Source organism: Alligator sinensis, unplaced genomic scaffold (genome assembly GCF_000455745.1).
Source record: "Alligator sinensis unplaced genomic scaffold, ASM45574v1 scaffold1082_1, whole genome shotgun sequence".
Lineage (NCBI taxonomy): Eukaryota > Metazoa > Chordata > Crocodylia > Alligatoridae > Alligator > Alligator sinensis.
The window spans coordinates 127,011-140,262 of record NW_005843350.1 but is presented as its reverse complement, the minus strand read 5'-3'; the positions used below and the strand labels follow the sequence as shown (position 1 = coordinate 140,262).

The window sequence follows — 13,252 nt, the reverse complement described above, 5'->3', positions numbered from 1 at the left end:
AGTGGCCAGTGGCAATCAGTGACCACCCACAGACACCAGCAGCGGGGTGGGGAGGGCAGGAGTGTGACTGCCTGCAGGCACTGCCAGCGGCAACAGCGGCACCTCTTTCAGGGTGTGCACCACCAATCTCAGGGGGTGCACCCACGTGCACCCCCTACACATCACCAATGCCTCTCTGTAGTTTTAGAAAGAGAAGATTGGACCTCTCCTAGTTGTAGATTATGTAAGCACTGTGTTTTATTCTCCCATCTCATTTTATGTGTACTGCTCCTATTTCTCAAACAATGGAATTTTATGATACCTCATGTTATCAAAAATTAATTTCATATTTACTCCTGAAGCACTAGTTCTGAGGCATATTCTTCATGTATTCCTTACAAATGAGGCAACATCTGACTGATTATTAGAAAATGAATGCTAACAAAGGAAAAGTTAAATACCCCAAACAACATGTAAAATTGGGCAAATATTAGTTACCCTTCAAACAAAATGGAGGTTCTAGGATGTGGATCTTATTTAGATTATCCTTACTGAAGTATGTTAGCATTTTGGAGACTAATGAAAAGCATAACTGTAAGACAGACCTGCAAAATAGTAGCACCATGAGAATAAGTTAGAAATAGTGTGTAATAGCAAAGAGCTGGATGGGGCAGGCACATTTATCATGTAAGTGGAAAAACAAACAAAACTGAAATAGGACTAGGGTATAGGTAAATTTAACCTGCTTTCTAGTATTGATAAGGGTATATCTAAAAGGAAAGAGGAGCATGTATGTGCAAAAATATGTGCAAAAGAAAAATTTTAAGTCACTTGAAGAATGGTCTGGTCCATTAGCCAGGGTCCATTAGCCTTCACCTTCCACTGCCCCCACCTTCAAAAAAAAAAGCCAGAACAAAAAAACCCCAGCAAGCTTCCTACATGGGCAGGAAATGGATACCAGAAAGCAAATGCCTACACAGAGGTGTGTATAGAACAAAGCTGTATGTGAGTTTTATACAGCAGATGCATTGGATTAAAAACTATAAATCCAGAGCAAGTCTAACCCCCTGGTGAGGGCAGATGATAAACCACAATTCCTGTTTCTGTAGTTAGGGCAGTACGTGAACAAAAAGCAGCTGAGACTGAGACAAAGGCAAAGATCGAATACCAGAAATCTAGAGCCTGACAGCTGTGACTGGAGAAGAAAAGTTTTGGGCAGGTTTTTTTGTTTGTTTTTGCCTGCTACTCACCTCTCCTCCGATTTATTGCAAGCACCTTAGGCCCACATCGCAGCTTTTTGAAAGATTTCAAAGCTGTATGCACAACTAGAGTTCAAAGCTCTGGAAAAACTGCCTGGATCAGAAGACATTGGAGATTTTATATCTTAAGATTTTTAGACCCTCTAGCATTTATTTCTTTTTACATATATTAATCAACGAGATTCATAAATATTCCCTTGGTTGTGTGTGTGTGTGTCTGCGTGCATATACATTTTACACACACACACACACACACACACACACACACAACCAAGGGAATATTTATGAATCTCATTGATTAATATATGGTATGGTCCTGTCAGATTCCAACAAATCTGCAATTTCTGCTAAAATACCTTGTCATGCAAGGACATGAAAAAGGAAAAGATGCCATCATCTCTACAGTGACAATGCTCAAATAAATTTCAGTGATAGTTCAATCTTGGATCTCTGCTCTCTTTGACCCTTGATGGCTCACTGTCTTTTCAAGGTCGTTATACTTAAAACTGAGCTCTTCGTTTTGATATATGCCTGTTTCAAAGCAAACTGCTTGCTTATCCATTTTTTTCTCATAAAAATCCCTTTCAGGAAACACTCAGAGTAACTTACTCTATCAGTTCAAGTAAACACAAACATATATTACCTAATTAAAGAAGCTTCTTATCTCCCTCCCTTAGAACGATGGTTTGAATCTGGTTATAGGATATAGAAGAACTAAACATTATTTTGTTGGTCTCCAGAAAGTACTTAAAATGTATATTAAGATGTAATAATAGCAAAGTTAGGACAAAAAGTATTCAGTTCCTGCTGAACTAATTCGAATTGTGGTGCTAACCAACAAAGCAGTGGTGAAAATGTCACCCCCAACAGCTGTGTGCATGTATCTGCCATAAAGTCTGTGAGCAGTGAGGGATAAAAGGAAAGTGTCTGCAATGATGCCATTAAGGTGCCTGGCGGCACTCTGATGCTATGGTTCATAGGGTAGTATTGACCTATCAGTGGAATGGGACTGCCTCCGATTTCCCCATCAGGTTTCTCATGCATGGTGTCCTACATAGCTCCTTCCTGTTACACCTATGCTTCATACATGTATATGGCTCCCAGAAGTATTATGAAGTCTTCAGGAGCTATTATATAGAATGACTCAGACCTTTTTGTGGCTTATGGATTTGGTATTTGTCATATGGTCCTTATCCCCTTTTTTATGTTACTGGCTTGAAGGTTGAAGGATCCTGTGTACAAAATTAGAGCAAAAAAGAACATACTCAAGTCTTCCATCACAATACATTTTCTTTTGATCGTTCAGTCAGAAAACATATAAATTATTCTCTTTATAAGTTGCTAAAATATAGTTGCAAGATCATTCTGTACCTCGCAGAAAATAAAAGTTAAATGAAATCTATGACCCAGATCCTGCAAAAAGATCCATGCCGACAGACCCCTGCATGAGAACTCTGCTACTGCCATCTTTGGTCATGACTTCTCCCTGCTAGATCCCTATAATATATTTTTCCTTAGGAAATGTTTTAAGGTCTTGAAAAGCTGTTAGAACTCAGTGAACTGCTCATTTTCCAAGAGTGGGAGAAGGTTGGGAGCTCACAAGACCATCATCTGTTCTCACTACGATTTTTAGATTCTGTTCAGGATGAAGTACTAAAAGCCTTGATGGATCAGAGATCTGGATAGCTTAAAATACAAAAATTTATTTTATCTTTTGCAATGTTAGTAATGATGACCTGAAGTTCTTTTGTTTTCAGTTTTTAACCCTGTTGGCTGTGCAAACATAATTCACAAGATAAACCCAGAGTTTTCAAATAGGAAGCCACAGTATCAAAAACACTCTGACCTACTGTGGTATTTCTGAGTTCTTTGCAACAGAAGCATTGCTCTGTTTCTGCCATCAAAAAATGAAAGAAAGCTGAGAGTCCAAGCGGTGCCTTGAGTTTCACAAAGGGTGCCTTCAGTCTAAAAAGGTTGAAAGCGACTGTCCTAGAGCAAATTGTTCTGAGATGAGCGTTAGGACGTTCTCAGTGAAAATGTCATAAGGTTTGCCAGAATCCAAGCCTGGCAGTTTTGAGGAATGATGTAAAGACTGCAGAGGGTGAATAGGAGTGTTTCTTGCAGGTGGGTGTAGTAATTAAAGAGACTGACAATGCTTTTCAGTTGGATTGAGCACATAGGGTGAATACAGGGAAGAAAACGAGTTTAGATTTACAGAGCGCTGGAACGTTTGCACTGAATCTATCTGTGGATTTAATGGTTTCCACCTAAGCAGGAAAGGATTCTGTTCTTTTAGATTTTAAAACGGCATTTTTAGGTGGCCCTTAAACGTAGCAGAAGAGGCACAGACAGAAGCCTTTTCCTAATTCAAATAATTGAAAGGCACCTATGGCATAGGATGTAATGGAAAGAAGTAGAAGTGTTCTGAAATAAAATATGCATATACTAATTAATCTGTCTGAATGCAGATGTAAAAAGAATGGGAAACAACAAAAGAAATAAAAATAAAATGTTATTTAATGATGGTGAGTCTAATTCAGTGCATGTAACTGGAATCTGGTGACAAGATTTGCATAAATATTAAACGTAAGTATGGGTAAATACTATGTTCAGAATACTATTTTCAGAAGCAGAGGGTAAATACTAGCTATGTTTGAGAATTTTCTTTTGGGGTCAGCTGTATTGGTCTGGGGCTATATGATAGACAGAGTCTTTTAGTTCGGGTTGATATCTGTGGAGGTGGATTGGTCTAATAAAAGTTAACAACTTTTATTAACAACAACAACTCAAACCAAAAGACTCTGTCTATCACATGGGTAAATACAATGTTCAGAAGCAAAGCTTTGTTCAAAAGCAGAGCTAGCTAGAAGGAAGAGCAGAGGTGTTGTATGTCAAAAATGTTCACATCCCAAATGAGATCACGTAATTTGACAATGATGGGTATGAAGCTGAAATCTAAAAAATAATGAAAAATATAGGATAGAAGTGGGTATCTTCTGCAGATCATCAGAACTGGAGGAACAGAAAGAATGGAACGTTTCTGGACCAACTCTCAAGAGTACTTGAACCACAGGACACTTATGATGGTCTAAACTATACTATATATTTTGGGCAGAGAAATACAGATGAACCTCCATCATACGGGAGGTTTATAAATTGCAAAGCAGATAATATATGAGCCATAATATCTAAATTCAAATGAGATGATATGTCAGTGGTTCTCAATCTTTTTGGACTGAGGCACCCCTTGTTGGACTCGCGGCCCCCCTCCATAAGTTTTGTGAATTGAGAGGCCCCTGATTTCAAAAACTAATTTATATTTTATAGTATTTACCTCCTTGAAGAGGGGCTGAACCTTGTGGGTGGGGGATCAGCCAAGCAGGGAAAACACTGAGCCTGTGGTTTATCTGCTTATCTTATGTGCTAATCACCTCATACCTCACAGCACACTTTAAAGAATTTGGAGGACCAGAAGCACTTCCAGCCACTTCTGTGTGTACCAGAGAGCATGCTGGGGGCCCCCCCCTGCGCACCCTGCTGGCTCGGGGTCCCCCTGTGTCTGATTGCCAAGCCGTGGGGGTGCAGGAGGCCCCCCCCCGTGCGCTCCCCAGTGGACCCAGAAGTGAACTGGGAGTGCTTCCGGTCCACTTCTGGGTTCACTACCGAGCACATAGAGGGGTCCTTCTGCGCTCCTATGGGATGCTCCATCTGCCCCAGCATCGCAGTGTTCATGAGCCGCGCACGGTACCTCAAGGTACGTTAAAAAGACATATAAAGCTGTGTCTGTGGCTGAATCGCTGATTCTCCAAATCAGCATCGAATCTTCAGATTCAGATTTGGCCAAATCGAATTGGGGACAGTGATCTGAATTAACAAATCGAATCACTGTCTCTGATTCCGGCTGAATCCAAATCCAAATGGCATACTGCCTGTTTTGCACACCCCTACCACATGCCTTTCCCTCCATGGCAAAGGAGAATAATGTTTTTCCATGACATGACTGCCAGCTGCACTTCCCTTTCAGTATAAATGGAGGAGGAATCTGAAGCTCTTATGAGCTTTCCTGCATGCACATATACATCCCTGCTCAAATTAACACTTCATAGTCCTAGGACAAACAACACAATCAGACTCAAATAACAGACACACATATAATATTCACAAATTATAGCAGGTAGCTCCCAAATCTTTCACATAAAAGCCAATTAAAGCAAATAAGATCTGATTAAAGAAAGCTTTAAATTTAATAAAAAAGTAGGCTGGAGAATCCTATTGACTCTGGACTTAGGATCCAGATACCTTGTTCCGGGGGAGCACCCTCAGACTGACCACAACCTTTCCATTCAATAATAGGCAAATTTATTGATACACAGCAATAACAGAAAAACAGCAATAAAAACAATCAAGCAATTGTATATATCTACCAAATCCTAGGGCTGTCATAAGAGTCAAATTACATCTGACCAGGACAGTCTTTGCTCTGAGGCACTCTCTTAGGTGCCAGATGTCAGCATATCAGCAGCCCAGAGGTGGGATGCCAAGGCCAACAGCCTCCCTTCAGTGGGGTGAATGAAAAGGGCTGCTGTTATGCCCTCTGTCCATGGTGGTCTTGGGGACCCTTCCTGGTGGCCTGGGATGGGGATGGGGAGGGAGGGAGGGAGGGATGAGACAAAGGGAGGGACTGACGAGGAGGGACAGGACAAAGGGAGGGAACTGGGCAGGACAGAGGGGGACCATTTGTTACTCTCAAGTCTCTGCTTTTGTATTCTCCTTCCCTCCTGATAAATCTTCATCGGTGGCTTGGTTGTCTCTCTGTAGTCACACGTTCATGTAGCCTTCCAGGCCTTCTCCTTATTTGGTCTGTTCCCCCAAAACTGGGACTTAGGCCCCACCTCTGCTCTGAGGCCTTGCAGCTGGTGTCACTTATCTCATGTTATGGGCAGTATGGTACATACTTCCTTGGCTCCCAAGCTGTTTTCCCAGACTGTCTCCCCCTGTTGTGTTAGACAAACTGTCTGTCTTGAAGGCTGTGATCTTGTGTTATGGTATGCTCTCTCAATTCTTAGGCTATGTGTGTATCTGTTGGCATTGTTGTGTTAGACAGCTTGTCTGCTTTCAGGGCTATGAGACACTTTGTGTGTGAGAGACCCTAACCCCTGATGCCCATCTTAAACCATTCTAATGCACATATCTATACCTATAAGCCAATTTCCAAAAAACAAACCTTTAAATGTCATTTCTAAGCCAACAAAGCCCAAACGGCACTAATTAAGGCATAACCAAAAGCAAGTCTTTAAAAGAAGGATGCAAGCAGCATATAGTCAGTATGGCTCCAGCTGGGGGAGCCCTTTGTAAATAAGAATCAAAAGAAAAGAGGAACAGGCAATTGTGTAAAAATACACAGGTGAAGGAGACCTTTTCAAGAGGGAGACTATTTGTCTTTTTATTCTTTCTGATGTATAGAGAAGACTGAAACGTTGTGCTTCTTAAAAAGGAAAACAAAACAGACAACTTTTTTTAGCTTAGAAATATGTCATATCAAGTGCTGTCTTCTATTCTTTTTCTAGTAGCTTTCCTGGAGGATTTTAGACCTGGAGTTGGATCTTTCTGTGTCTTTATTTGAACGGAGGTAGAGGTCATTAAGCCACCTGTTTGCAGACAGTTTGAAACACAGGACTGGAAGGAGCCTTCTGGGTTGTGCAGCCCACACTCTTGCATCCTCAAACAAGCAGTTACCCATGTGTCCTAAAAATCACTTGCACCAAACCCCATATACCACAACTACAAGATATGAGACCATAAACACCAAAGAGTACCATACAGCATGCCACAGGGAACAAGCAGGGAAGATGAGGGCTTTGCCCATGCCCTGCCACTACAATGACAGATAAGTAATTGATTTGAATTACATAAACTGAAAGAAGTGTGTTTTAACAAAAATGTTGTGGTAGTGTTCAAGTGATATTATAGCCCTGATGGCTCAAGCAATATGAAAAAGGCAAGGGTTTTTGTGGGTTAAATCTTTTATAGGACTAACTGCATGGTTGGGATAAATTTAGACATGCTTTCAAATGTAGTGTAACCTTCTCCAAGAAAAAAAAACAACTTGATCTGTGGAAGATCAAGCCCATTAAAAAGAGGAAAGGGCCTTGGAGGAGTCAAAAGCACAGGGAGGGAAAGGAGCACTCCTAACCTTGGCAGAGTCTTGCAGTTACTTTCTCAGCAGGGGTGGGGGGAGGAAAATGTTCTAAGTCCCATGAGGACGTCAGACCCACCTCCCGCATGAATGCATGGTTGACCTGGTGTCCTGGGAGGCTCCAGAAGTCCATGTGACGGGCTGCCTGGCAGTGACTTAGCCCAGGGGTTTTGAAAGGGCAAAAGATGATTGGAAGACTTGGGATTCCCTTTCCTCACCAATCAGGCTCCAGAGACTCACCCTCGGTGTCCCCTGATTGGCCCCTTGGGTCACGAGGAGGGGGATAAAAGAGGCAGCGCAGCTAACTCAGGAGAGACCAGCAAGGGACCACAAGGAAAGAGATTCAAAGAGCTGGCAAGAGCTGGCCCAGTGGGGCGAGAGCAGTTGCCCTAGATGAGCCTGAAGGAGTGGGACCTGCAGGCAGCAGTTGGACCCTCAGCAGCGCGGTGTGCAGCCAGCAGGAGAGGCTCCCCCGCTCCAGCAAGGATCTGAGCAGCGACCTGAGAGGTTCCCAGCCCTGCTTCCAGCTCCTCCAGTAAGAGGTCAGGCAGCTCAACTTGAGCCCGGGGCTCCAGGAAGGTCAAGACTTCTAGCAGCTTAGAAAAGTGCTAGTGCTGGTGGCTGAGTGGCAGAGTTTCTTTTTATTATGTGGGAGATCTAAGTTCAACTTTCATCTTTGGTGACTGGGGGTAAGTGAGCTCACAGGGAAAAATTCCTCTTGCAGTGGAAAGGGGCCACTGTGTTTTCCCCCTTTCTCCCCCTCCCAGTACCTAGGCCCTATATTCCTTGTCATTTGACATTTTGTATTTTGTGCCTTTTATATTTCCAGTAATACCAACCAGTATTGTTTGTTCTGCTGTTTGTGTTTTACATTTTGGTTAACCTGTCTTTTGTCAACTGGATGAATGTGTCTATGATTGTAAGTGTCTAACCTTTGCTGAATCCTGCCGCTTCAGGGCACTGTAGTGTCCCCAGTACCCCCTGGTTTATACTGGTTATGTTCCCAGTATTGTTCCCTCATTAAAAGGTATATGGTTAAGTCCCCATTGGTGGTCTGGCTCTGCTCTATAGAGGGAGGAGAGTCCCTACATCTCCCACAGCGCTTGTGCACCTGCTTTGATCCCTTCTACTGGAGAGGGGGTACCTCTTGGAGTACCACCCAGGTTACATCCAGAAGGGATTGCTCAAAACTCTGTTGCACATCTTTGTTTCCAGGAGCCCAGCTACATTACCTGGCTTGATCTAATGATTGAGCTGGGTACTGGGGCCATCCAATCCTATTAAAAAAGTTTGGAGAGATTTTCAGGAACACAGTTTCAGAACCTGCTGAGAACTGGGAGACCTCAGGAACAAACCTCAGTGTTGTACCCCACTAACGAGAGGAGAAAGATGGATGCTTGGAAGCAGGAGCTCATGGTCTGGTGCCAGTTCTCCTGACTGATCCCGCTTTTCTGGCATTTGCTTCACACTTCCAGGGACATCTCCATGACACCTAGGGGACCAATCTGAGTGTTGTACATGACCAAAGAGAGGCAAGCACTTGGTGGTGGGAGACCGCAGTCTGGCTGGATGTCCTGTCCGACCTGACCAGTCCTGGCATTCACAGCACACTACCAGGCACACCTCTGTGACACCTCGGGGACCAACCTGAATGCTGTACCTGACTGAGGAGAGGAGGAAGACGGGCACCTGGTGGTGGGAGACCACAGTCTGGCTCCAGTTTTCCTGCCTGCCCTGACCTGCCCCAGCATTTTCTCCATGGACCAGTGTGGTGTCCCAACACTATGCTGTACCCCCCTCTGGGAGGTCAGCCTCAGTGTGTGTCACTCCACTGTGAACTTTCATAAGCATTTATGGGGCTGCCTCCCCGGTAAGCTCATGGATCCCCATTCACTCCTGCAGTCTCAGGCCATGCACTAGTCTGCCTTGTGCTCCTGTAATGATTGCTGTGGCAACCCTGTTCATGTTGGGAGGGGGCCTTTGTGGGCTGGCAGTTCCCCCACCAGTATTCAGATAAAGTGGTTACCTCCCCTTCTTGTATGACTGCCCCCCTCGACAAAATGAGGCATTCTCATGCAGGGAGAGGGGCTTGGGTGCAGTGCCTCCCCTTCCCAGAGGAAGTATGACTGAACCCTGTCTAATGGGGGCAAGCTGCCCTGTGAGTCCCTCCAGACGTCTGATTGGGCACAGAGATGCAGGTGAGAGTCAGCAGGTCCAGGCAGTCGTATGGGGTGAGGAGCCATGTGAGGTCCCTCCCTCTCTGCCTACCTGCTGCCGTCCCTATCTCATAGCTACCATTTTCTCTAGCAGTAGCTGTGAAAGTGGGTGCCAGTAGGATCTGGCCCACTGCCCTTCCACATTGCCTCAAGGGACCACTGGGGGACACAGGGGGTAAGTGAGCATTTGGGCTCTAGCCTGTTCCTTGCATTCCCTCTCAGCCCTCCTTTCCTGTACATGCTCTGGATCAGGTCTAGGAAGGGCCATTATCCCTACTGACCCAGCCTGCTTCACTGCAGACCCTGTGCCTTCCTCCCAGGAAAGGGCAGCAGGGATGCCAGGGGCTTCAGAAAGGAAAGCCATTGGCCTTCTCCCAGAGACCAGTAGATGACCCTCCCCCCCACCCCCTCCTCCCCGATGCCCCCACTCTCCCATGAGCACCACACCTACACACCTACCTGGTTGATCCTCCCAGTAGCATACGCTTGTCTCAAAGATCAAGCCATGCATGTCTAAATGCACAAGGCTGGTACAGTGAAACTGTAAATGGCGTATTAAATCAACTGTTGTTGACCTTTGATCACTCCAACCATTACTTGGATAACTGTGGTAATTTCAGAGTTAATACATGCCATTGAGCACTGACCTCTGGGGATGCATGCATTTATCAGATCAAAACCAACCCGGGCTCACCCAGCTGCTTTGATAACCTCTGACCAATGGTATGCCATGTGGTGGTAAAGACTTGCTCAAATGTCTGCCCTATCAACTTTCGATGGTACTTTCTGTGCCTAGCATGGTGACTGCTGGTAATAGGGACTCAGGGTTTGATTCTGGAGAGGGAGCCTGAAAAATGGCTAGCACATCCAAGGAAGGCAGCAGGCACACAAATTACCCACTCCTGGCCCCGGAAGGATAGTGACAAAAAATAACATTACAGGACTGTTTCAAGTCCTTGTAATTGGAATGAGTATACTTTAAATCCTAAAGTAGGATCGATTGCAGGGCAAGTCTGGTGTCAGCAGCTGTGGTAATTACAGCTCCAAAAGTGCATATTGCAGTTAAAAAGCTCATAGTTGGATCTTGGGATGGAGCCGGCAGTCTACCGTGAGGCAATCTATCACCTGTCCTTGCCCCTGCCTCTCGGCACCCCCTTGCTGCTCTTAACTGAATGTCCTTGGGGTCTACATTGAAAAAATTAGCGTGTTCAAACAGGCTGGTCACTAGAATACTCCAGCTAGGAACAATGGAATAGCATTCTGGGTCTATTGTGTTTGTTTTAGGAACTGGGGCCATGAATAAGAGGGATGGCCAGGGGCATTCGTATTATGCCGCTAGAGGTGAAATTCTTGGATGGGGGCAAGACAAATGAAAGCAAAAGAGTTTGCCAAGAATGTTTTTTTTATAATCAAGAAGGAACATTGGAGGTTCAAAGATGATCAGACACTGTTGTAGTGCCTATTGTAAATGATGCCAATTAAATTAAATCTCTTTGCCCTGCACAACGGGCTCCACAAAGTGGCTTCCACGTGAAAGAGGATAGAGGGCAGGGGAGAAGGATATACAAGGAGGGTGGGAGAGAGCATGAACAGCATGTGACCCTGGCAGCTGGGGGCGGGGGGGCGCGCACGGTGGTGGGTGGAGTATGGCGGGACAAGTGGGAACGCAGTGGCGGTAAGTGGGGAAGCTCCTGCGGATGCTGCTGGCGCCGTCAGCAGTGGGGGGTGGGGGTGGCGAGCACCAACCAAGGGTCAGCGACCACCCACAGCCACCGCCGGCAGCAGCAGCCAGCAAGGATCACGGACTGCCCGCAGACACTGCCAGCAAGCAGCAACCGCCCGCAGGTGCCAGCAACAGTGTTGGCGGTGCCTTTTTGCAGGGGGTGCACCTCCACACTCAGTGGGTGCACATGCACCTGTGTGCACCCCCTAAGCATCACCCCTGGGAGAGAGGAAGCTCCCAGCTGCCTCATCCCCTCTCAAAGCACTGAGGGACTCAGGAGCCAATGGAGTCAAAAGAGATTAGGAGGAATCAGACAGACTGTAATGAGCCATGAAGTCAATGGTTCTTAGTGTCCAACCAGCTTGTGAACGTTCATCCCAAGCCTTGTCTTTTGAAGGCGTGTGGTAAATTTCCCTTGAGCATGAGGATAGTGAGGTCAGAAAGCGAGCGGTTCTTCTGTGAAAGGTGTTCTCCTACCTGTGTCCATGTTCTTCATCTTCTTCTTGCGATTGTTCATTCTGCAGAGCAGTTTTAGTCTAGCTTCACCCATGTAGTTCCCATGAGGGCACTGGATGAGCTATGTCTATCCCACCATGTGGTATGTGTAGGGCCCGTGGGTTCTGATGGGGCATAAAACTCACTTTCTGGCCGCACTATCCTCATGCTCAAGGGAAATTTAGCAAGCATGTTCAGAAAGCAAGCCTGGGAACAAAAATTCATAAGCAGGCTGGACACAAAGAACCAAGGACTGAACCTAGACCTGAAAAAGAATGCACCAAATTAGAAAACGTGTCTAGCTTGACCCCAACCATGCAGTTGGCTAATAAAAATGTCACCCAAAAAATCCTTGCCTTTCACTTTTCACAAACAATAGTTTACATCAGGCTGGCTAGAAATCCTTTCTACAGTAGTTGGCCAGATTTATTTTGCTTGACCCTTCCAGTGCCATCATTATAGCTACCCGCCAACAAAAACAACCCAGAAAATAACCCTGTGCAAAGAAGCTCTGGGCCCCACACGTCAAGAAGGATGCGGGCAGTCTGGACAGAATCCGGCACAGAGCAACAAAAATGATCAGGGACCGGGGAGATGAGACTTATGAGGAAAAGCTGAAAAAAGTCCAGAGAAGAGAAGACTGAGGAAGGATTTGACAACAGTTTTCAAATACCTGAAGGCGGATTACAGAGAGGACAGAGATGGGCTTTTCTCCCGGACCACAGGGGGCAGGACTGGGAGCAACAGCCTCAAACTGCAAGAGGGGAAATGTGGGTTAGAGATTAGCAGAAACTTTCTGACTCTGAGGGCAGTCACGCACTGCAACAGGCGACCTAGAGAAACTGTGCAGTCTCCATCCTTGGGGGTTTTCCAGACCAGGTTGGACAGACGCTTGGCTGGGATGGTCCCGTCAGGGCTGGTCCTGCCTGGGCCAGGTGACCCCTGAGGTCCCTTCCAGCCCTGCTTTCCAGGAGCCTCAGTAGAGAGGGGAGACGTGCTTCCCCGCACCCCTAAAACCTCTTCTTATGCCAGCGTGGCTATGAGTTTTTTCCTTTACCCGTCACGGCAACCTGAAGGCTGGGGACCTCCCAAATCAGCAGCCCCGGTTCTGGCTGCGGGTTGCTTTATTCCCTCATGCCCGGGTGGGACAAGCCGGGGTGGCGGTAAAGCTGAGCCGCCTCCCCGTGTCCTTGGAGGGGAAATAAGTCCCTCGGGACCTGAAGCGGGGGCGGGAGGAGACGGGACCGGGGCACGAGGGGCAGCCGGGCTGAGTCGGGGAGGCCGAGGCGAGGGCAGCATCCGGCTCGCGGTGCTTTGGGGCCGGGGGAAGGCGGCGGAGCTCCCCGCATCCCTCCCTCCTCCTCCTCCTCCCCGTGCCCGCTCC

General features: G+C 46.2%; 1 protein-coding gene across 1 annotated transcript in view; it reads left to right on the top strand.

Annotated features, from left to right (window-relative positions):
* Positions 1-13,252, top strand: part of DLK1 (delta like non-canonical Notch ligand 1) — a 32,574-nt gene that overhangs the window by 4,464 nt on the left and 14,858 nt on the right. The gene's annotated exons all lie outside the window — the stretch shown is intronic.